Raw genomic sequence first — 25737 nt, forward strand, 5'->3', positions numbered from 1 at the left:
TTAAAAGCAAGTTTAGAAATGTGAGTTTTTATATTTAACTTAAAATTGCTTAATGATTGTGAAGCCCTGGCAAATGATAATTGAAAATGAATTAATAAATCATCAAATGTAACACCGCACATAAAGAAAAACAGTGCTTGCAGGAATCACCCTTCCACACCCACCCACCCACGCACCCTTCCACCCTTTCACCCATCCCTCCCCTAACCCCTCCCCCACTCACCCCTCCTCTCTCCTTCCTGCTGCTACTGGAGGAGACTTCTTGATGCCACTGCTGGCGTCAGGACCTGAGACTGAGAAAGCAGCGGAGGAGGAGACACGGGGAGCGGGGCAGCGTCTGCGCGTGTCATAGGCAAGAGACGCGGGCGACTCGACACTTCACAGCGTGGGTAAGTGTGGGGAGTTTGTGGTGCGTGGGGGACGGTGGGTGGTGTGACACTTCACAGCGTGGGTGAGTGTGGGGAGTTTGTCGTCGTGCGTGGGGGACGGTGGGTCGTGTGACACTTCACGGCGTGGGTGAGTGTGGGGAGTTTGTGGTGCGTGGGGGACGGTGGGTGGTGTGGTCCAGACTATAAACCGCCTGTTTAGGCAACACAGCAGATTTTTTTAATTGGTGCATAAATGTCTGTGTGTGCGTGGAAGATGGTGTAGCACGTGTGAGTGTGTGTGCAGTGTCTCATGAGCAAGGTCACTGTGTGTGTAACTAAAATGAGTATCTGGGGCGGTGTGTAAAGATGACACATTGGGGAGACAAAGGCGGTCCCACGTGGTTCTGAACACCCATCGTGTGCCATTCCGGCATTTAATAGGGGCTCAATAACAGCACTTGCCCCACCAGTCTGTGGAGCTACATGGGGGGGGATGTTTGTGTTGGAGCTCGTGCTGTAGGCTTAGACGACGCACGACCGCGGATCCTCTGTAGGGAGTGCGCGTCTGCTGTGGGTCGTGTGGAGCTGCACGGGCGAGACACCGACGCAGAAATTCCCTTCGCGAGTCACGAGATAGGCGCTAGAAAGCAATCGCGCTGATGTGTGAGGATGGGTTGATGAAGCGAGCATCACCTTGGTGTGCTTGGCTTGTATGTTCAGTTGTGATTAATCATTTTAATCCACCATGTCATGGAAGTTTTCAATTTCTCTGTTTTCCTTAATTGCACATTTTTCTTTAATTTCATAAAATATTTCACCTGCAAATGTTATTGAGATTGAATGTCTCGTGCGCAAGCATGCTCAGGGCATCATGCTAATTTCTCTCCTCCATCAGCTGCCCCAGCAGACCCACCTCTCTCTCTGCCCCCCCATCTCTCCATTTAAGGCCTCGACACAGGCATTGGGTCTCTGTGTGTCTATATTGTGTGTCTCTCTCTCTCTCTCTGTGTGTCTTTGTATTGTCTTTCTCTCTGCTTGTGTGTCTGTGTGTCTCCGTGTCTGTGTTTTGTCTCTATCTCAAATTTAGTTCTACTTGATGACGGTTGCTTGTGTTGCAATCGAAACGTCGTATTATATTATTTAATTTATTTACTTTCTACGTGACTTTACCGAAAGAACCAAATAGTACCATCATTTGTTGCCAGGTAGCTTCTCAAACATAGCTTAATAGCTCCAGTAGGCTTTACCTGATGAATATAAAAAAAATATTCACTCCTCTCTTTTAGCCTTGCTCTCCTATTGCCCCTCTCATCGTTGTCTACTCCCCTCCGTCCTCTCTGCCCAGCAACTCAGGGAGTTTTTCGTCAAACTTGACTCATTATCAGGGCACTTATTCTTCCCTTCTGGCACAATTCTCTGAGCCTGTCTCTCACCATCCACCCACTTCTCCTGTGCCCATGACTGTCTGTTCTCTCTGTATGAATGTATGCAGTCTATGCACGCCTCCTTGTTCCCCATGATGCTTGTCTGATTGTCCTGCACTGAATTTTTTTATTCAGATATATTCGACATGCTCTGTAAATGCACTCTCCATTGTATTATTTTCCACTCTGTTCCCTCCACTGCCTGTGTGTGACAAGGCTGGACGGGCGACATTCCGAGCTTGACGCAGATTTAGTTGTTGCGCCTTGGACGTAAACATCAATGGGTGTCCTTTTGTCAGTTGTCTTTTTTTCTCAAATATTGAAGATGTGTGTGTTGTATGAGAGAGCTCGTAACTGAGCCTACGCCCCTATCCCTCCCATTACATTCTCCCCTGGTACTATTTGACTGCTCAGCAGATCAGCAGAAAATGTCAGTCAACTCTGCATGTCAAGACTTTCTCGAGGCGAATTTTTGCTGGTCAAATCCAGAAGAGTGCGGAAGTATGGTTCAACAACCTTTACGACTGCGACGGCATGGGGAGGACTGCCTGCAGCAGTGCATTTGAAAATACTTCATTATTGTTGTTGTAAGAAGGAATTAACTGGTGTACAATATCTCTTTTAAAAATTACAACCAACACCATCAACAGTATAAACAGCACCATAAAAATTATAACCGCAATGAATGATTCTGAATATCGTTTTTAATTTCCATTCGTCTGCTTTACTCTTTTTTTACCATCCGAAGTATATTCCCCATCATAGACACTATAGCAACCATTCATGCTGTCTAACAAGTAACAATTTTCATTTAAAAAAATCCTTATTCATGTTTGTGTGGGGATATGGAAGTAAAATTGACTGTAATTGAAAGTTTGGCTCCTGAATAAGAAAGATATCTAAATTTAAAAGGTTAACATGACTAAAGCTATACTCTTTGGTTGTTTCGGTGAAGTCACGTAGGTTGAAAGAACCAAAGAGTATGGATTCCTGCACTCACGAAAGCTTCAAATCAAGAATGACTAAAGCTGTGGATTGCATGAGCTCTTTAGAGCGGTATGAAGCAGATCGGTTTTGCAACTGGTAGTACAATTCTTTCGAAAGTGAGAGGAGTGCAATATTACGCACCTCACTCGACAAACTGGACCAGTTAATTAAAAACCTGCGCAACAAATATGTTGGTTTGTTTTCTGTTTACATTTTTACGTTTTTTTCTTGAACCTGCAACCGGGAACAAAACAGAGGGTAAAGAGATTTGCGCACGGGTCACGTGATTAGGAGCCACGCTCCCACTGGGTGTTTACCCTCCTCCTAACGGGGGCTGTTTGGGGTTTGTCGGGTTCCTTTCCCTCCCAAAGGTAGTGCTAAAGATCGGGAGAGGAGCATTAGAGGAGAGAGGGGAAGGGTGGGGAGGGGTATTCGGGGCAGGGGGGTTAGAACCAAATGAATGAAATGAATGGGAAAATAAAATAATATAAAGAACAACATAAGTGTGAAGCCTGCCTCTGCCATTATCCCTCCTGGGAACCACTGTCGGTCAGAGTGTGGTAGAGTGGTGTGATTCCTGTTACCCCCCCCCCGCCCACTGGTTCTTTTCTTTCCTCATTACGTCTAGGTGTTTGATGTTACACGGGATTCTGAAGGAATAGGGTACATGTTGCCTCATGTAGTCATTTTTTCTTCCTCCCTTAATCGTGTAGCTGAGGTGCTCCATCGCTCCTAATGGAAATAGAGATCTCTAACAAGGCCTCCAGTTTCCCAGGACAGTTTGAATTACCAGAATATAGAAGACTTGGAGTAATGTGTGTTGGTGTGCGGATACCCCCACCAGTTTGAGGCCCCACAAGGATGAATCAATTTAAGGGCCGACCTCGGTGCCACAGATCGAGTAGAAGTAGATGGCGATGTTCCAGTATAAATTGGCAATGTCTGAGCATATCCACAAGGCATGCAAATTGTGTAGTGCCTTGTGGGCATCTGGGACAGTCTGAAAAGGAGTTAGAGATTTTATATTAGATCACTTTCAATGGGAGCGACCTAGAACCGACTGCCTATGCTCACTATATCCCTGCCCCCCCCCCCCCTTTTGGGGGTGGGGCGGGGATTCAGATGTCATATCTCAGCACTGCTTCCCACAGTTTCTTGTTTTTTAGTCTAATCCGCTCTTCATCTGAGTTGAGCTGACACGCCTGTTGTATATGTTGGGTATCAAAATTTGTTATGTTGTATGCGTGCGTGGGTGAAATTATTATGTTGTATATGTGGGTTATGAATATTCAGTGAAAATAATAATAATCAAATGAAATTTGGCCAAATGTGTAATTATCCGTAAATATGTTAATTTATGTAATTATGCACATTTAATTATGCCAATTCGAGAGGTAATCGTAGTAATTATGCGAGTGGGTGTAATTATGATAATGCAAGTCGTTATGATAACCAGACCCCGCCTCGGTGACGAGGGTGGGTTATCGATCGGAATAAGGCAATTAATCGTATGCAGTTATGCAGGTGTGGTGTAAGTATGCAAGATTAACTTAGATTAACTCGGCATCGTTGTCTAGGTTCGTCTCATTCTCGCTTATATTTTAGGTCCCCGGTTCACCCCGTTATCGCTTTAACATTTACTGAGTATGTATTAGTGTGTTTATTAAGGTCACCAAGTTCAGATCTCAACGCAGAAGCAGATCTTATGCATAGATTTCAGGAAAGAATCACACAACCACTTCTGTATTAATCAATTTATTACTAATTCAACCTCAACTATGATATAGTATGCGAACTCTCAATCCCGGAACGTCAACACGGCATCAATACAGTATCATCAATGATTGTCTGATTTCACTTTGACAACGGCACATGGATCCCGCATAACGCGATGGTTGTTAGTGAGAGAGAGAGTCGTTAAAACATGCAAATACTATGCTAAGAAAAACCTTAACTTTAATGAATGATTATACTCAATATTGTTCACGCAGTACCGCCCTCCTTATTGATCATACGCAACCCTTATCACGTTGTTAGCACCTTGGGTCACGGGACAGTTGAATATTCTGTAGAGGATGCGAGTACGTGCGGCGATTATGACTGAAAGATACTTGAAAGATTATACGGTGATGAAAAACACAATCAAAAACAGTTATTATTCTTAAAGGCACCAATCTCAACAGATACATCGGCAGGTTATCTGACAACAGAATGGCTCGGAGTAAGGGCCTGCGACGGTGCTCCTTTTCCGAAGATCGTTATCTTATCAAGTTTACTAATTGGGGACCAGATCACCTGATAAGGATCTGGTGGGCCACCACTCCCCACGTGAGCGTGGCTCGGCGGAAGGAGGTGCCAAGAATCAATTCGTATTGATGGATCTGTTGGGAATTTATGCGATTAAGAGTACAGCCCACTAAATATTAAAGATAAAAATTACGAATACTCTTATAAACGACGGATGGCCATCACTCGGTCTCGAGTGTTTTCTTCACAGCCACGGATGGCTTATGGGTTCGAGTGTGTTTGAGTGGTAAGAGTGGTCTTGAATAGTCAGTGTTCGGAGTCGGTTCTTTATGTCAAACAGACGCCTGGTGGTCGTGTGGTGAGGGGGCGGTGCGCGTCATACGTATCAGTCGCTCCTCTGTCACCGTGGTGAATTGGTTGGATGCCTGTTGATACGCTGTCGTAGTTCGGAACCCGGTCGGTAGGTGGCGCCCACAGCTCGCTCGCAGCGTGCAGTGTTGGGTCGTCGCCTGGTCGCCAAACCGCGACCGTCGGCGGCAGCAGAGGCCTCCGACTCGGCAGAGGTTGACCCACGCAGGCCGAGTTGAGCTGTCAAGCGGGTCTTGCCCGCCTGCAGAGGAGATGGGGAGCCACTTGAGTCGAGCCCCGAGAGCCGGCTGAACTCGGCTGAGTCCCAGACGAGCTGAAGAGTCGAGCCGACCCGTTGGTCGCAGCTCGCTCCTGAGTCGACCCTCCCGGTCGAACTGAAGATGAGTCGAGCCGACCCGCTGGTCGCAGCTCGCTCCTGAGTCGACCCTCCCGGTCGAACTCCTGAGCCGACCCTCCCGGTCGAGCTCCTGAGCCGACCCACTGGTCGAACTCGGCTGATGAGTTGACCCTCCTGGTCGAACTCCTGAGCCGACCCTCCCGGTCGAGCTCCTGAGCCGACCCACTGGTCGAACTCGGCTGATGAGTTGACCCTCCTGGTCGAACTGATTTCCAATGCTCAGGGTCCTTTCTTTTATGCCGAAAAATCCCTTTAGACCCTGCCCACAAGGCGGGGTTTTCTTTTGATTTACTGTGTCAGGATCTGTCCGTGTGTAGGTGTGTTCATGTGTGTGTCCGTACGTCCGTGTGTCCTTGTGTGCATCACCCACGGTATATTCCGTTGTCATATTCCCTCCATAAAATCCACGAGCAAACAGTCAAGTGTTACAAATTGCCTCGAGGTCGTCTCTCCGTCTGGGTGCGATTTATCTCTTGTTTGGCCTTCTTCATGAACCAAAACACAGACGTTACAAATCGTCCGTGTTGCACCACCTGGAGGGAGGGGCACACTCCCTCCGACCCTCGCTGACGCACAAAGAAATGATTAAAAGTTTTAACATTTGTCCCTTACCATTTCACAGTTATGATTCTGTATGTAACCTAAGGTCTGTCATTTCCCATCGTGGTGCTTGACTCAAGTGGAGGTGTTTCCCCGAGCGTATACACTCCTATCCCGCGCTGCGGGGATACAAAGACGGCCGGGATCTCCCTTTCTCTCCGACCCTGGGTTTAACATCGCTCTTTTATTATGTATTTTATATTCGACCTGGTGGTGATTCATCCCGTTATGCTTCGGGTCGAGTTGTATATAAAGTATTTAAAGTATGGAAATAACATTTCATATCAACAACTTTAGCCCACCCTGTTGTTAAATTCCGACTTTAACGTGACTTTAATAGCAATACAGTATAATTGAGCTTTTTGACTTAACTAGGCGAACACGAACTTCTGGTGACCCCCGCAGCCTCGCTGTTCAGCTGAGCCTGCAGCCTTGAGAGAGGCACAACACTCTTATTCGTCTCACTGTGGTCATCCAACCTTCTGCTCTGGGAGTGTGATTAATTTCAGGACAAGGCCCCCTCACGTGTGTACACAGCCTTGAGCTGACCCACTTATTTAATAATTTAATTCCTTGGCCTTTTTTTGGGTTTGCTCCCTCAGCTGCAGGAGAACAAGGCGTATTTCTCCTCCCTGTGTGCACGTGTTCCAATTAGCTCGAAATCCCTAACACACAATCAGTGATGACCCCCGGCCTTCTGTGGCCGTGATCCAGACAAAGGCGCCTCTGCTTCCTTTCATTGCCTTCGAGTCGACACTGCCCCATTATTCGCCCATGCGCTGAGGTCATAGATGGTTGGGCCCCCTGCCTTAACCATGTCTGGCTGACTCTCCCACTGTCTCTGCCCTTATCTTTCCTTGAAGCAAGGTTGCAATTCTGATCCTAGCCCTCCTCCCGTTCATTACTACAACACCTGGTGTTTTGCAGTTTGCTGCGCTTTGGTGTGTTTTCATTCATTATATATCAATGATGGAAGAAGGCTTAGGATACAACATTCCGCCCTTTTAAAAATGACCAGTGGTCAAATGGCCACGGGTTATTTTAAAAAAAATGTATACCCTTCTTCCATCATGAACCATTGATTGTCCTCAAGTTTTGCTGTTATTTCCTTACAACGCGCGCGTACGTGTCACAACTTAACATGGTTATATGTGACAAGAGAGAGGAAAAAAATATATTCTAAAGGAAGGGAAGACGATAAGGGAGGGAGAAGTTATTCTATTGACTATGTGTTATAGGAGATATCGTTAAAAAGATAGTTTCTACGGTTATTCTTGGGTGGCATCATCAGGCCTTGGCTCCCTTCTAGCTTGGCAAGGTACGTTAGCAGGAGCGTGAGCAGGAGGGCTGCCATTTCCTGGAAAACATGTTACATATTATCGTAGTGTGATATGCCCATTAGTTTAGTTCCCCAGAGATTGGTGTTTTATTCTGAGTTAATTTTTATGTCCTAAGGTTAAGCGTTATTATGTTTCACTTAAGCTTTCTGGAATTCGTACTCTTTAGTTTTTTTTTTTGGAAGGTCGTGTAGGTAGGAAACATATAATAATAAAAATTATTGTTTGTTGGTTAATTATCTTTGTTAAGTTTCTACTTTTCGGTAAGGAAAACGTTAAGAAAACGCGAAGTTTCAACCGTTATTTATTCTGCCCTTATCTGTATATCTCCAGATGTCTCGGGAGGCTAGTCCATACATCTTTTGTCCATTTGGATGTCCATGACCTCTTTGTGACCGAACTCTCAACATTTTAACCGCCCTCCATGTTTCATGGATTCCTGGTGTTCTTGTGAGGAGAAGTGAGTTGTTTTCATTAATTAATTTAAAAAAAGGTATATATATAGATTAAAAAAATTATTATATTTTTTTGAATTGTTCTTAATTAAAAAAAAGATAGACACAACAATCCGGCCGTTTGAAAATTATCAGGGGTCGATTTGGCCACTGGCGAATTTCCAAACCAAGTAAATGCCCCTTTTTTTTGTGTTATGAATCTATAAGCCACCCTCACTCTCGGCGGTTATTTCTTACGACGCGCGCATATGTATCACAATCGTAACATAATTACATTTGAAATAAGCAAAAGAAATAAAACACAACGTTAAACATCGGTACTAATCCATAACGCATTCCTTCCAAAGCGCGCGCATGTATCACAATCTTAACAAGGTTACATTTGAAATAAGCAAAAGAAATAAACTTTAACATCGATATCACCAGTTACATGGTTCTCATCCCTCATAACTCCGACGGATATTAATTTTTTTGTTTTTGTTAAATCCTGGGAAACGCTAGGTAACGGTTTCGAACGCATTTTTGCGTTATTTTCCTCCTGTTACATCCTTGCAATCTTTTTACCAAGTTCCGAGTGTCTGGTTTACCACTTATCACTTTGATCATTCGATCACGGTTTTCCGGTTCGTTTTTGTAATTTCCCCTCTCACTCTCTCGCGTCGTGGGAGTGTGTGGTGTAAAATTGTGCTGCACATAATCAGAATTCGCGCACACAACCAACTTCTGTACTCCGTCATCACTGGCAATTCGCTCTCTCTGCGATTACATGCACATTTGCCGAGTCAGTGTGTCGATTTAATTCTGTCCCTCGTAATGTTGCCCTCTGTTTTTACGAGTGTGTTGGATTCCAACACCATTCCCGATACGTCATGGACATTCGTCTCCATTTTAGCACTCCGATCCACATAAATTTTGGTTTCCCTTGGATATTTTCCATTCAAAGGCTCATGCCTGCGCTCCTCAGGGCGTGTCCCTGCTGTCTGTTTTTGTACTGTCCGATCACGCTTCAATGCAACCCTGTCCTTGTATTCGATCCGCGCGTCATTTACGGGAGTACTGTCCACGTTTTTGCCCGCCCTGTCACTTGTAGCCTGCCTGTATTCCTCATTGAGTTTCGGGTTTAATACCTCGGCGGGTGGGGCGCGTATTGGCCGCTCGCTCGCGCTCACTGTGGGTTGTTTATCATGTCTTTGGACCGCATTCTGTGTTATTCCTCTATTCCCTCCTGGTATAGCCGGTGGAGGAATTGGTCGGAATTGGATCGATTGTGTTTGACCTCCCATCCTGCGATTCCTCTGAATGTTCGCATCCATACCTCCGCGGTCTGTGTAACACCTTCCCGCTAGGTGGTTATCTTGCCATCTCTGTGCGTAATTTGAACCTTGCGTGTGTCGTGGGATGGGGTGTTGGTATGGTTCTGTTCTGAACCTCTCCCTCCTACGATTCCTCTGAATGTTCGGCTTTGTGCCGCTCTCATTCTCGTGCCAACCTCTCTCTGGGTTATTTTGCCATGTGTGCGTGCGTGTTTGCTCCGTCCTGCATTGTGGGACTGCTCGGTGATTTTTATTCCTCTCTGAGAGGCTGGGTTCTTTATCCCTCTCCCTGTGTTCTGGATCCGAATTATGATTCTTAGCTCTGTATAACCATGCCATGTACGCCTTGCTCTCTATGCGGCGTAAGGATGCGGTTTCTGGATTCAAAACCATTCTCACCCTTTCTGTAATCTCTGGGCTCAAGGATTCAAAAAACATAATTTTGAACATTTTATCTCCTTCGTGGTATTGATTCACATCGCCTGCGTAATACGCTCTTTTAAATTGCACGAGGTAGTCACGTGGATCTTGGTCCATGCCCTGGGTCATCGATTTTACAGCATAAAACCCCTCAGTGAGTGTCGAATATTCTCCAAACTTCCGAATCACTGCCAGGCTCAGTTGTTTAAAATCATTTCTAACCTTGTGTGGTAGTGACTTTACCCATGGGATAGAATCTTTATTTAAGCTTCGTTTCAACAAACTCGCTTTTTCATCCCGTCTCATCAACCCTCTAATCATTGCCTCCTCTTCCACTGTCGCGAAATGTGTGTGGATATCCATAGTCTTATTGTGGGGGTCAAAATCGGGAATTCTGACTAGAGCCTTGTCCATCAATTTAAGGGTTTTACTGTTGAATAAGTATTCCGAAAGTTGATCGCCGTCAGCGTCATCATCAAACAAGTTATCATCAGGCAATCTGTCACTTTTATCTGTTCTGTGTCGGGCGTGATTAATCGGTGTGCATTTCCTGTGTGCGCGCCCAATGCCGTGTCGCTCGTGTTGCCATTTCCCTTCAGTTTTTGCCTCTGCCCTTAGCGGAGCACGTCCTGTCGACTTTACTTTAACATTTTGCTTCCCTCTATCTGTGAAGTTGTCAATCTCACATGTTTTTGTTTGCATATGTATCTCTCCATCCCTTCTCTCGAATGAGTGTGATTTAATGTTACTTCCATATTTATTCTGTGGATCCACGTCTGTGAGTTTCGCTGGTGTCGCGAGCCCTGATTTCTCCTCCCTTACGATGGTGTGAGGACATTTTTCCTCGTTTATTAGAGACGATTTCTCTCCTGTTTCCTTTCCGAATTTTCCTTCATTCCACAATCCCTGTCTGTATGCCTGTGTGAAAAGGAATGAGTCCTGTCCTGCCTTTCCTGTAGTTTTTGCATCGTGTTCGCCTTTGTTACATTTTATCCAGTCAATTAGTTTCCCCCGAGGTGTGTTCGTGTTATCGATACAGCTCCCTTCCCATATGTCTCTCTGACTGTACTGCTTTGTAACAGATTGGTCGGTACGTTTTAATACGAGTTCCCCGTACCCCGCCACCCATTCAAAAATTATTCTTAATCCTATCATCTCAAGTGGCAGGAGTTACTCTAGAATTCCCCTTCAGAGCACATATAAACAATTGTATCACAGGATGCGTCAGTTCAACTCGAGCAAATAATCTCAGCCCAGCTGTCTTTGTTATACTCTGCTACTCTGGTATTTCCCTTCAGAGCGCGTTTTGTTTTGTTTTACGCCCGTTTACAATCACAAGGCAACGTTAGTTCACAACACTTTGATTAACACAACAGTGATTCGTTCCTGAATTCATGCATAAACTGTCTGCGAGAAATCCCGGGCGACGCCCCCATTATGTTGTATATGTTGGGTATCAAAATTTGTTATGTTGTATGCGTGCGTGGGTGAAATTATTATGTTGTATATGTGGGTTATGAATATTCAGTGAAAATAATAATAATCAAATGAAATTTGGCCAAATGTGTAATTATCCGTAAATATGTTAATTTATGTAATTATGCACATTTAATTATGCCAATTCGAGAGGTAATCGTAGTAATTATGCGAGTGGGTGTAATTATGATAATGCAAGTCGTTATGTTAACCAGACCCCGCCTCGGTGACGAGGGTGGGTTATCGATCGGAATAAGGCAATTAATCGTATGCAGTTATGCAGGTGTGGTGTAAGTATGCAAGATTAACTTATATTAACTCGGCATCGTTGTCTAGGTTCGTCTCATTCTCGCTTATATTTTAGGTCCCCGGTTCACCCCGTTATCGCTTTAACATTTACTGAGTATGTATTAGTGTGTTTATTAAGGTCACCAAGTTCAGATCTCAACGCAGAAGCAGATCTTATGCATAGATTTCAGGAAAGAATCACACAACCACTTCTGTATTAATCAATTTATTACTAATTCAACCTCAACTATGATATAGTATGCGAACTTTCAATCCCGGAACGTCAACACGGCATCAATACAGTATCATCAATGATTGTCTGATTTCACTTTGACAACGGCACATGGATCCCGCATAACGCGATGGTTGTTAGTGAGAGAGAGAGTCGTTAAAACATGCAAATACTATGCAAAGAAAAACCTTAACTTTAATGAATGATTATACTCAATATTGTTCACGCAGTACCGCCCTCCTTATTGATCATATGCAACCCTTATCACGTTGTTAGCACCTTGGGTCACGGGACAGTTGAATATTCTGTAGAGGATGCGAGTACGTGCGGCGATTATGACTGAAAGATACTTGAAAGATTATACGGTGATGAAAAACACAATCAAAAACAGTTATTATTCTTAAAGGCACCAATCTCAACAGATACATCGGCAGTTTATCTGACAACAGAATGGCTCGGAGTAAGGGCCTGCGACGGTGCTCCTTTTCCGAAGATCGTTATCTTATCAAGTTTACTAATTGGGGACCAGATCACCTGATAAGGATCTGGTGGGCCACCACTCCCCACGTGAGCGTGGCTCGGCGGAAGGAGGTGCCAAGAATCAATTCGTATTGATGGATCTGTTGGGAATTTATGCGATTAAGAGTACAGCCCACTAAATATTAAAGATAAAAATTACGAATACTCTTATAAACGACGGATGGCCATCACTCGGTCTCGAGTGTTTTCTTCACAGCCACGGATGGCTTATGGGTTCGAGTGTGTTTGAGTGGTAAGAGTGGTCTTGAATAGTCAGTGTTCGGAGTCGGTTCTTTATGTCAAACAGATGCCTGGTGGTCGTGTGGTGAGGGGGCGGTGCGCGTCATACGTATCAGTCGCTCCTCTGTCACCGTGGTGAATTGGTTGGATGCCTGTTGATACGCTGTCGTAGTTCGGAACCCGGTCGGTAAGTGGCGCCCACAGCTCGCTCGCAGCGTGCAGTGTTGGGTCGTCGCCTGGTCGCCAAACCGCGACCGTCGGCGGCAGCAGAGGCCTCCGACTCGGCAGAGGTTGACCCACGCAGGCCGAGTTGAGTGTCAAGCGGGTCTTGCCCGCCTGCAGAGGAGATGGGGAGCCGCTTGAGTCGAGCCCCGAGAGCCGGCTGAACTCGGCTGAGTCCCAGACGAGCTGAAGAGTCGAGCCGACCCGTTGGTCGCAGCTCGCTCCTGAGTCGACCCTCCCGGTCGAACTGAAGATGAGTCGAGCCGACCCGCTGGTCGCAGCTCGCTCCTGAGTCGACCCTCCCGGTCGAACTCCTGAGCCGACCCTCCCGGTCGAGCTCCTGAGCCGACCCACTGGTCGAACTCGGCTGATGAGTTGACCCTCCTGGTCGAACTCCTGAGCCGACCCTCCCGGTCGAGCTCCTGAGCCGACCCACTGGTCGAACTCGGCTGATGAGTTGACCCTCCTGGTCGAACTGATTTCCAATGCTCAGGGTCCTTTCTTTTATGCCGAAAAATCCCTTTAGACCCTGCCCACAAGGCGGGGTTTTCTTTTGATTTACTGTGTCAGGATCTGTCCGTGTGTAGGTGTGTTCATGTGTGTGTCCGTACGTCCGTGTGTCCTTGTGTGCATCACCCACGGTATATTCCGTTGTCATATTCCCTCCATAAAATCCACGAGCAAACAGTCAAGTGTTACAAATTGCCTCGAGGTCGTCTCTCCGTCTGGGTGCGATTTATCTCTTGTTTGGCCTTCTTCATGAACCAAAACACAGACGTTACAAATCGTCCGTGTTGCACCACCTGGAGGGAGGGGCACACTCCCTCCGACCCTCGCTGACGCACAAAGAAATGATTAAAAGTTTTAACATTTGTCCCTTACCATTTCACAGTTATGATTCTGTATGTAACCTAAGGTCTGTCATTTCCCATCGTGGTGCTTGACTCAAGTGGAGGTGTTTCCCCGAGCGTATACACTCCTATCCCGCGCTGCGGGGATACAAAGACGGCCGGGATCTCCCTTTCTCTCCGACCCTGGGTTTAACATCGCTCTTTTATTATGTATTTTATATTCGACCTGGTGGTGATTCATCCCGTTATGCTTCGGGTCGAGTTGTATATAAAGTATTTAAAGTATGGAAATAACATTTCATATCAACAACTTTAGCCCACCCTGTTGTTAAATTCCGACTTTAACGTGACTTTAATAGCAATACAGTATAATTGAGCTTTTTGACTTAACTAGGCGAACACGAACTTCTGGTGACCCCCGCAGCCTCGCTGTTCAGCTGAGCCTGCAGCCTTGAGAGAGGCACAACACTCTTATTCGTCTCACTGTGGTCATCCAACCTTCTGCTCTGGGAGTGTGATTAATTTCAGGACAAGGCCCCCTCACGTGTGTACACAGCCTTGAGCTGACCCACTTATTTAATAATTTAATTCCTTGGCCTTTTTTTTGGGTTTGCTCCCTCAGCTGCAGGAGAACAAGGCGTATTTCTCCTCCCTGTGTGCACGTGTTCCAATTAGCTCGAAATCCCTAACACACAATCAGTGATGACCCCCGGCCTTCTGTGGCCGTGATCCAGACAAAGGCGCCTCTGCTTCCTTTCATTGCCTTCGAGTCGACACTGCCCCATTATTCGCCCATGCGCTGAGGTCATAGATGGTTGGGCCCCCTGCCTTAACCATGTCTGGCTGACTCTCCCACTGTCTCTGCCCTTATCTTTCCTTGAAGCAAGGTTGCAATTCTGATCCTAGCCCTCCTCCCGTTCATTACTACAACACCTGGTGTTTTGCAGTTTGCTGCGCTTTGGTGTGTTTTCATTCATTATATATCAATGATGGAAGAAGGCTTAGGATACAACACGCCTCTGCTCGTTTGTACGTCTTTATTTGCCTCCACAAGCCAGTCCGTTATGGGGTTGGTGCTCTGGGAAAAGTTTTTGGTTGAGGCCTTGTTGATGGCTTTCCTGATGTATGGATACTTGTAGAAGTGTGACTGTGGGATATTCTGCTGTGCCTGTATCTGATGGAAATAATAAAGTTTATCTTCTTTTCGGTCAACAGGTCCCCGATCTTGTCATTATTAGCTGATTTTCCATGCTGGCCAATTAATTAATTTACTCTGTATTTTAAGGGATGCGTTTCTCCATACTAACTATGCAGAGAGGGAGAGAATGGGATCTGTCGATCTCTGCAGACTCCGAAGATGGTGGAAACGGTCCAGTGTGGCTTGAGGCCCCCTGAGGGAACAATTCCGGCGAGCGACCAGAGACTGATAGAACATGCTCCCCACTTAAATCTTGACTTAAAGCTTTCGTGACTGCAGGAATTAATATTCTTTGGGTCTTTCGGTCAAGTGACGTAGATAGGTTCAAAGAAAATAACTAAAAACTACGACGTTTCAATCACAACACAAGCGGTCGTCTTCAGTCAAAGGAGTTAGCCTCTGAAGGTAAAATGTTTGTAAAGGTTTTGGGATGGGCGTGGCCCTTGTGTTTCGGCAGCAACCAGGGTCCTGGGCAGTGCACCACTGCCAATGCAGCAACAATGACAATGCCGCACCACTGCCAATGCAGCAGCTATGCTAATGCGAGAGATTAGCATGCAAATGTAAGATCGCAGAGCTGCCGCCACGTTGGCGTGCAAGGTGGCTGTGTTAGTGTGAAAAATTTAACCTGTTAATGTAATATCGGAGAGCCGAAAATAACAACTAACATCGGAACGTAGGATGGAAACATCACAGCCAGTTATGACTTAAACTGGTTAATAACGTCCTTCCAATGATTGCTCAGTTTGTACACATCTATATATATGGATGGCTTCATGAACGAATCTTTGTTCATAGCCAGTGGGTTTGCAAAGTACCTTTGTCTTGGAGAAATCTATTTCACGTGAGCCCACCGTATTAAAACAATGATCAGCCACGGCCGAGGTATTGGTCCTCCCGTGTTTCAGATCTACCTTATGTTCACGAACACGGTCCGAGACATGTCGCTTCATTTCCCCAATGTAACTACTGCCGCAGACAGTTTAATTTGTAGATGCTGGGTATTGCATGTCAGGGATCACATCCCTCACAGATAGGCTCAGATAATGGATTTTATGTAATGTCTTAAATCGAACCTGGATCTTGTGTTTGCTCATGATTTTGGAAGTATTTTTGGTGACTCCTGCTATGTATGGCAAGGTGATGGTTTTGATTGGGTCCTCAGATAGTTCTTTCCCAACGGTTAGGGTGATAGCTTTATGGATTGTGTGGTCTGAATATCCATTCATCCAGAGAGCTTGGGCACGTGTTCCAATTCACGAGCTAGGCAATAATGGTCAGAAATACATCGAGTTCTACGGTGTAGAGTTTTGATGAGGAAATTCTTCTGGGATGGATGGTGGTGGGAGTCAGGTTTTAGGTAGGCATCCGTATGGGTGGCATTCCTGTAGACAGTGTCCCATTGAGCCATCTTGCCTCTTTTCGATTTAAACATCCAAAAATGGTAACTTGCCATCCTTTTCCACCTCCATGGTGAATTTGATCGCTTGGTGTATGGAATTGAAAAATGTAAAAAGGCAGGAAGCAAGGATGAGAACCGTAGGTGGCGAAGGGTCAGGATTGGCCGAAGGGAGTGGGGTGATAGAAGCTTCCAGAGACGGGGCTTGGGAGGTATAAAATGGAACATTGGAGATGAGACAGAGCTCAAGTCTCCAGAACCAGCGCTGGGCATCATTAGCGCTGTGTAGGAATGAAGGCTCTTAAAAAGTCACAACTTATGTCAGCATCACTACACATCCATAGGTCTGCTTTTGCCAGGTGGACATATTTATCATCCGCCCTTGTACAATTTGATTGCTCAGCAGATTATTTCAGTCATACCCCACGTTGTACATCAAAACTTGCTTGAGGCTAATTTTTGCAGGCCAAATATAGATAAGTGTAGACAATGTGGTGCAACCACTTCTTCGACTGACACAGCATGAGTAAGACTGCATGCAGTTCATCCAAAAAGGCTTCATCATTGAAAGCTGGTATCAAGCATGCAATACACGTGTGCTAAAAGATCCTACTTAACCATTTGATGATCGTTGAGTCTCTGGATGTCAGCATTTCTGCTCTGATATTGCAAATTGTGGATACTTAGATTTTTTTTACTTTTTGTTAGGGCACCCCTCACTTTATGCTCAAATGGCTCAGAGCAGGAGTTGTGGGGTTTTTGGTTGCTGTTGTTGAGGTGGCTTGCATGAGCTCTTCAGAGAGATATGACAAACAGTGATTCTGCAACTTGGAATAAAATTACTTCAACATGCTAGTTTTCTCCTCCAACTGCTGACCAGGTTGCCACTAGCATCTGTCATTGCGCATTAAACATTTAAGTAGGCTCCCTGGAGTTAACCGACGTTTGCAAAGACATCCTTGATTAGACTGTTTGAGAGTTCTTATTCCATTGCTGCAGCTTTTCCATCAGACAGCCTCTGATTGTTCCAGACCTGGGTTTTGCATTGCCTTCTTCGGTCCTTGTAGTCTTCTATTGACCCTTGTCGCAGTGTTTACATTATTGTTTTTTCCATTCAGCACCACGTTTCATTACTAATCAATTCTTTCCGAATACTGCAACGGGTTCTTGGGCAGGTTTTGGTGGCGTTTTTTTCATATATTCTTGAAACTGGTCCCAATCTGTCGGTTCCTCATTCGTCAGGAGCATGCGTTACCACTTCCCAGCTCTACATTACAGCCATTCCCACCAGCAGAATTATATCCAGAATGAACTGGATAACATTTTGTTGAACATAGAACGTACTACTAAGAGATGGAGTTTATGATCATCCCTACAAAAAACAAAGCATCTGGTTGGGTATTCTATGTAATCGTATTCTCCCCTCCCTCCATTCCCCATGAGTGGTGGGGCAGTTTTGGACAGAGTGGAAATTTTTTCAATACCTGGAAAGGGTGCTTATGACAAGCTCCAGTTTGGCAGCAGATGTCATGCTCCGAATCAGCGCGCAACGCGCTGTGAAAGCTGCCTTGCCTGTCGCTCCACATAAAGCTTTGGGTCTTCTCAGCCAGATATCCCCTCCCTTCCCTATATTTGAGAAAATTGGATCCCTTTTAAAATAACATCTACACTGGTTTTGCATATTCAAGTTGTCTACAATCCACCGTGTGTTTAACAAACTGGATTGTGTGAGCAGCTTAGATCCTTGAAAGATCTGGACAAATTCCCATCAGTGAGCTTCTAAGGCAGGTGAGGCAGCATTGGCTGTGACATATGGCCCAAATGCCCAGTCACTGCACACCCAAGTAACTTCTGTTTGGTCAGATATAAGGGGCAAACGCGATAGGGAAGAGTTTGACTGCTGTGTAACAGAAGGATGTGGAGCTGATTGGACTTGCTGCCAGCTCGTACCAGTGGTGTTAATCAGCCTCTCTGGAGGAGTTTTGTGAAGGATGTCCACCTCCAGCAATAATGGAGGGCAGAGGAGTGATGCTCACAACAGCGATCAGAGTGCAGGACGAGTAAAATGCAGCAAGTTGGAACAGTAGGGAGCGCAGGTGGTAGATCTGCCAGTCATTCATGTCACTCAACCTATGGCACCTTTATCTATCTTGTAACCTCCTGCCCATGAGCTTTCGACAGTCCACATTAACTCAATGTGTACTTAGCCTGGCACAAGCACTTTGTGACATGACAATTTTTTCGTGACATATGGCTGTTATTGTGTGTATGTATCCACCCCTTCATGTGCCGTACCGGCCTTCTTAGGTGCTCGCTCACAGAACTAATCCCAATAATCTGTCAAAAACTATATGGGAGATTTTCGTCGTTTGTATCTGTGTATATTTGTGTGCATAGCCTATGTGTGTGTTTGTGGCGAGTCATGCTGCACAACAAACACAGCCACGGTTATTAATAGCATGTGATATCTACACTGGTTTTGGGCCCTCCTCTAAGCTGAGTCTGTATTAAATGAGTGCCTGTTACAATAGGTAATCAGCAGAAACTATGAGACAAAGGTGGCCAGGTGTGGTACTGGACATTTCTACCCCCCTTTGCCGTGTGGGCCTTCAAATGGGCTCAATAAGAGTACTGCCCTACCAGTCTGTGGCGCTAAATGGGGTATATTTGTGCTGGAGCTCGTGCTGTAGGCGTAGAGAATGCGCGACCGTGGGTCCTCTGTAGGGAGTGCGCGTCTGCTGCGTGTACTGTGGAGCTGCACGAACGAGACACCGACGCAGCGATTCCCTTCATGAGTCACGAGACACTCGCTGAAAAACAATCAGGCTGATGTGTGAGGATGGATGTGTAGGGGTGTTAGAGAGAGCCCGTTATGCATGGCAGCCTATGGTAAACAAACACAGTGGGCGGGGCTACGTGAGTGCACGGGCAGGTGCCCTCTACGACGTCCGCGCTTCGGACGTTACGATCCCCCGGGGCCCCACCCCTCAGGGAGGGGGGAGTATAAAAGGGGAATGTATCGGGGGGCTCGGGAGTGATGTGTTAGCTAAGAAGAGAAGACGGAAGACGTCTTAGATAGAGCCCTGGTCTCTCCCTGGTACGCCGTCCTTATCAGGACCGCGCAGGCTCGAGCCAGTGGCGTGGTACCAGAGCCAGAGCCAGTGCTGGTCTGGACTCTGGGTACCGGGCCCGACTGGCCAGTGTCGGGCCAAGATAGCCTCCCCTAGCCCATTAGCGGAGGACTCAGAGGCAGGCTAGGGTTTGCTAAGAGGTGTGTCCTCAGATAGACGGGTGAGGGGGCCGATACCCCCTCAAGTGTGTATGTCACAACGTGTGGTGTTAAATAAACCAGTGTGCCTCCAACTATCCGGTGTGAACGAGTCGTGAGCGTTACTACATCTGGCGTCAGAAGTGAAACAAAGTACGAACATGAATACACGCCGGACGACTCGAGTCGGGGTACCAGAGGCAGAAGACACCACTGCAGTCGGAGGGCCCGACACGGCTGAAGATGCCATCGACCAGCCGGGGCTGGGCGCATCCACGCCACAGCAGCTGGAGGAAGGGGAGCCGTCGACGGAGGGGCTGAGGCAGGCGCACGCGAAGCTGGCCGAGCTGCTGTACGCCGCAGCCGCCATGCTCGACAACATCACGCGGCTGGGGGCTGCGGGACCGCCACGGGGCGACAGCAGCCAACGACCACAGCGCCTTCCCGCCATTTCAACGGGGCAACATTTTGAAACTCCCGCCATCGCCGCAGCTGCTGTTGAGGGCGTGGCCGCTCTAAGCATCGCGTCCAACGGCGGGAGTACAGTACCTGCCACGTCACCACCTACGGGCGGAACGTCACCACGGGTGCGACCGGCGATGCCATCGCTGCTTCGGGCCGACGCTGAGTCAAGTGAGGGTGACGAGGGAGCGCGATCGTCCTCTGCAGCCGCTGCCTTACATCAGCGACTGCCCCCGCTCAAGGAATTTGTGGGCGAGGATGGCAACTGGGGCGGCTTCCAGCGGCGCTTCCTCGCTCACCAGGAGATGGCACAGTGGACAGACGCCGAGGCTCTCCGCGCGCTGCCAGCACTCCTCGACAGCGACGCCCTCGCCACTCTAACATCGGCTCCGAAGGAGAGGCGCTCGACGCTGCGGAAGGCGATGCAGGTGCTATCTGCAGTATATGGTCCACCATCGGACTGTCGCCAACTCTTTTACGATCGCCAGCGGGGGACGAAGGAGTCGCCCCTGGCGTACCGCACAAGCCTCCTGGCACTGGCGAAGGAGGCCTTTCCACGAATGGACGACGAGGGTGTCGACGCCATGGTGACAGAGAAGATACTTTTGCTGGCGGACGACTTAGACATCGTCATTGTCGCACAGGACGATGCAGAGATGTGCTCCCTCCAAGCGGCCCGTCTTCTCCACGCAAACCTGTCCTCTCAACGACGGAAGGCCAGCAAGGCAGCGAGCGGGCGTGCAGTCGCTGCGGCCACCCTCCCGGTGGAAGCGGTTTGCGCCATCGACCATCGACGGCAGCACGGAGCGGGAGTGGGGGAGGACCGGGCCGGTTCAAGCCGTCTACAACATCCATCGTCGCCACCAGCACTTCCACGCTGTTACAACTGCGGCATCCGGGGCCACGTCGCCTCGGGGTGCCGCTCTCCTCGGCAGCGCGGGACGACACCTCAACGGGACGCCGGCCCTCGTCACAAGCTCCACCATCATAATCCGGCGAGTCGCGGCACCCCTCATGTTTGGCCCACGCACACGCCCGTCACACACTCAAACACCGCAGCGAAGGGGGGGCCAATATCGCGTACCATGGCACCAACACGCACCGCTCTGGGTACTCACATTGAACCCAGCCAGTGGTCCGTGTTGGCCCATCGGGTTGTAGCCGCGTCGTCGGGGTCGTCGGCCGTTGTGGGTCACATCGATGGGGTCGAGGTGTGCATCCTGGTCGATACAGGGGCATCGGCGACCATTATTTCGGAGTTGATTTATAACATTCTCCCTGCCCAGAGCCGTCCTTTGATGCCTGTTAATGTGCCATTCTTTGCTGCTAACGGGGGTTCACTTGGCATCATCGGACAAATTCGAGCCCAGATTTGTGTCGGGGATATTAAATTATCTGGGCCGATTTTTGTTTCCTCCTCGCTGGCGGTTCCGTGCCTGCTGGGGACGGACTTCCTGGCCAAAATGCCGATTAGGATATTAATCGACCAGGGATGCATTGAGCTCCCATCGGGCCGACGCATGGCGTTTCTGCCATCCTCCGCTACGAGCCAGACGGCGTTCGCGACGGTGCCGGCGTTCGTAGATAGAACGGTGCGCGTTCCTCCGGGGGCGCAAATGTTGATTCCCTTGAAACTTCGGCGGCCCTTCGCTAAGGGCATTGGGGCTCAAGGGGTTCTGCTGGGACCGTCTAGGGCCGGGGTCAGTGGACCTAATTTACTCCCGGCCCAGACCATAGTGAGAGGGGAAGGAGAACCCTTCATCGCGGTCCTCAATGTGGGCTCGCAGACGGTGGTGGTCCCACAGGGGACCGTGCTTGCTCACGCAACGCCGGTGCCCTGTGAGGAACCCGTCGCGAGTCATGTCGGCGCTGTCCCTGCACCGCGACCACATTCGGACAGCGATGAAGGGTGGCTCGAGGCGCTTTGCGCGGGATTGACGGACCTGTCAAATTTAGAGCGCCAACGTCTTAAGACACTACTGAGGGAATTTTCCGACGTTTTCAGTCGGGATAAATACGATTTGGGCTGCACTCATCTGCTGCGTCACCATATTGATACGGGTGACAGCGCGCCAATACGCCAGAATCCTTTTCGGTTGAGTCCCGCCGAAAAGGACCATGTCAAATCGGCTGTTGATGACATGCTAGCCGCCGACATCATTTCTCCCTCCAACAGCCCTTGGGGAGCGCCGATCGTCCTGGTTAAGAAGCAGGACGGTTCGTTGCGGTTTTGCGTTGACTTTCGGCGCCTTAATAAAATTACGGTTGCCGACGCATACCCGCTCCCACGGATGGACGAATTGCTTGACGCCTTGGCGGGAGCGCGATTCTTCTCCACATTGGACTTACTTTCGGGATTCTGGCAGCTTCCTCTGGACAATGATTCAAAGCCTAAAACTGCTTTCCGTACTCCGCACGGCCTGTTTCAATTCAACCGGTTGCCGATGGGCTTACACTCAGCGCCGGCAACTTTCCAGCGGTTGATGGAATTGGTTTTGGCTGGATTGCAATGGGAGTCGTGCCTGATTTATTTGGATGACGTCATTGTCTTTGGCAAAACATTTGAGGAACATCTCCAGAGGTTGCGGGCGGTTTTCCTAAAGATGCGGGCTGCTAATTTGAAATTTAAGCCCCAAAAATGACATTTGTTACGCGAGTCGGTGCGTTATTTGGGGCACATCGTGGGGCGCTCAGGTATTTCTACCGATCCCGCCAAAACGCAGTGTGTAAGCTCCTGGCCGACTCCCACCTCAGTGGGAGAGGTTAGGAGTTTTATTGGGTTTGCGTCGTATTATAGACGCTTCGTCGCTAATTTTGCGACTATCGCCAAACCCCTACATGCTTTAACATCTAAAGGGGTTCGGTTCTGCTGGGGTCAGGAGGAGGAAGCTGCTTTTTGCTCCCTTCGGGACGCTTTGGTAAACGCTCCTCCCCTGATTTACCCTGATTTTTCAAAACCGTTCTTGCTCGACACCGATGCGAGCAACACGGGTATTGGGGGCGTGCTCTCCCAGGTGGTTGACGGCGTGGAACGTGTGGTTGCGTACGGCAGTCGGGTGTTGTCTCCAGCGGAGCAACGATATTGTGTCACCCGTAGGGAACTGTTGGCAATTGTCCATTTCATCCAACAGTATCGCCCATATCTGTACGGTCGGCATTTCACCGTCCGCACAGATCATGCGGCACTGCAGTACGCCCTGAGGGTTCAACAGCCATCGGGACAATTGTCCCGATGGTTGGAGGTCCTCCAGGATTACGATTTCCAAACCACATACCGTAAGGGCGTTCGCCACACCAACGCGGACGCTCTGTCACGCTTGCCAACCACCTCCGAGTGTGCATGCCTCCTGGGGTCTGGACGTTGCAGGCCTCCAGGGGACACATCGGTACCTGTCTTGGCGGCCGCCAACGACGACGATACAGTGGTTCCTAATTCGATCGAACAACAGGGCAAAGATTCCCTGTTGGGGTTGCCCGTCATTGAATGGGGGCGCCTCCAGATGGAGGATGTCTCCCTCCTCGGGTGGCGACGTCGCGTTGGCGGTGCGGCGGGGGGAAAAAGAGGTGGTTCCGACGCATGGGAAATGTGCCAAGGTCTGCTGATGCATTGGGACGGGAAGTCACGTCGACATCGGCTGGTGGTCCCTACTGGGTTGCGGGGTAGGGTGGTATGGGCCGCTCATGAGCGCCTCCTACACCTGGGGACCCAAAAGACTCTCGCCTTGCTGCAACTTGATTTTTATTGGCCTGGCATGACGAGGGATGTTGGGGATTTGTTGGGATCATGCCCTCAATGTGCACAACGCAAACCGCCGGCACGGGAGTCTAACCCGCCCTTGCAATCGATCAAAGTTTCCAGGATAAACGAGCTGGTCGCTCTGGACATTTTGGGACCATTCCCCGCCACCCCCAGGGGGAATAGATATTTGTTGACTGGTGTCGAGTATTTTACACGCTGGCCTATGGCCTGGCCTCTGGCCAACCAGTCGGCAGCAGCCATCGTGGAGGCCTTTGTTCAGGGTTATGTCCTGGACAAAGGTGCTCCGGAGAGGCTGCTGACCGACCAGGGCAGAAATTTTTCCGGTAAACTACTCAGACAAGTCTGCGATCTCCTGGGCACAAAGAAAATTCGGACCTCCCCATATCACCCACAAACTGACGGGATGGTCGAACGTTTGCATCGCACCATCTCGTCCATGTTATCACAACAAGTTTCGGACTCGCAAACGGATTGGGACCTACAAATTCAGGGGGTCTTGGCGGCGTACCGGATGGCACCCCATGCAGCTACGGGGTTTTCTCCCTTTTACCTCATGTACGGCCGAGAACCAGACCCGCCTGTTCGTGCCCAGTTGCGGATCCCCGTGCCGCAGGGAAAAACTAATCTGGCTGACCACGTTAAATTTAATCTGGACAAATTGACCGAGGCACGGGATGCTGCAATGCAAAACTCTGACCTCCGTCAGAAGGCGAATGAGCGCCTCAGATTGAGTCGAGCGCACATGCTGCAGTGGAAGCCGGGGGACAAGGCATGGTTGCACTGCCCCCAGGTGCCACTGGCAACCTCCTCTAAACTGGTGCGGCCGTGGCGGGGCCCTGTGGAAGTGGTGGAGGTGTTACGTCCGCAGTGCGTGCGCATCAAGTGGGGGAAGCGGCGATGGTTCGTGCACCCCTCCAGATTAAAACCCTTCGCTGCGGTACACAACCCCACTTCACACGCGCGTGGCCAAACATGTGGGGGGTCGGCCGACTTGCTGGGTCCGTCTCCGTCGCTCTCACCTAATGCCTTGCCGGCTGTGCCACCTTCAGGAGCATCAGGAGTGATGGGCTCACGCCCGATCCCCCTCCTGCGGATACTGAGGGTCACGCGGAGTCGGATGAATGCTCACCCCAAGACGGACAGTCGCCACCTGATGGTCCGCCACGCGCGGTTACCCCGTGTGAGGGGCCCGCTGCAAGGATGCGCGCTAAAATGCGCAAACTGTTGTGAGGCCGGAAAATGTGTACATAGCTGTTGTGTTTATTGGGTGTTGTGTGGGTGGTGTGTTCCCCGCTCCTCGGATGTACATATGTTGGGTTCACCGTGTGTTGTGTGTGCGTGGTGGGTTCCCTGCTGATTGTATATAGGCTGTTTTTTTACGGAATTCGTATTTATTCGGGGGGGGTGCGACGGGTTGTTTCTCATTTTGTTGTTGCGTTCTTGTTCTGCTTCCTGTTATTGTTCAAAAATAGTGAGGCACACGCGCGGTCAGGGGGTGAATGCACCTTTATTGTCAAATTTTTGTATGTTGGCAGCCGGGACGGCTGCATGCTATGCGGGGGGGAGTGATGTAGGGGTGTTAGAGAGAGCCCGTTATGCATGGCAGCCTATGGTAAACAAACACAGTGGGCGGGGCTACGTGAGTGCACGGGCAGGTGCCCTCTACGACGTCCGCGCTTCGGACGTTACGATCCCCCGGGGCCCCACCCCTCAGGGAGGGGGGAGTATAAAAGGGGAATGTATCGGGGGGCTTGGGAGTGATGTGTTAGCTAAGAAGAGAAGACGGAAGACGTCTTAGATAGAGCCCTGGTCTCCCCCTGGTACGCCGTCCTTATCAGGACCGCGCAGGCTCGAGCCAGTGGCGTGGTACCAGAGCCAGAGCCAGTGCTGGTCTGGACTCTGGGT

At 48.9% G+C, this 25737-nt stretch overlaps 1 protein-coding gene across 2 annotated transcripts in view; it reads left to right on the forward strand.

Moving 5' to 3' along the window:
• The first annotated feature begins 315 nt into the window (after positions 1-315).
• Positions 316-25737, forward strand: part of LOC144953613 (NACHT, LRR and PYD domains-containing protein 3-like) — a 274124-nt gene continuing 248702 nt past the window's right edge. For both annotated transcript variants that reach the window (XR_013640856.1, XM_078884202.1), the window contains exon 1: positions 316-389. The gene's annotated coding sequence lies outside the window, so the exon portion shown is untranslated. The remainder of the gene's footprint in view (positions 390-25737) is intronic.

Source organism: Lampetra fluviatilis, chromosome 79 (genome assembly GCF_964198595.1).
Source record: "Lampetra fluviatilis chromosome 79, kcLamFluv1.1, whole genome shotgun sequence".
Taxonomy (NCBI): domain Eukaryota; kingdom Metazoa; phylum Chordata; class Hyperoartia; order Petromyzontiformes; family Petromyzontidae; genus Lampetra; species Lampetra fluviatilis.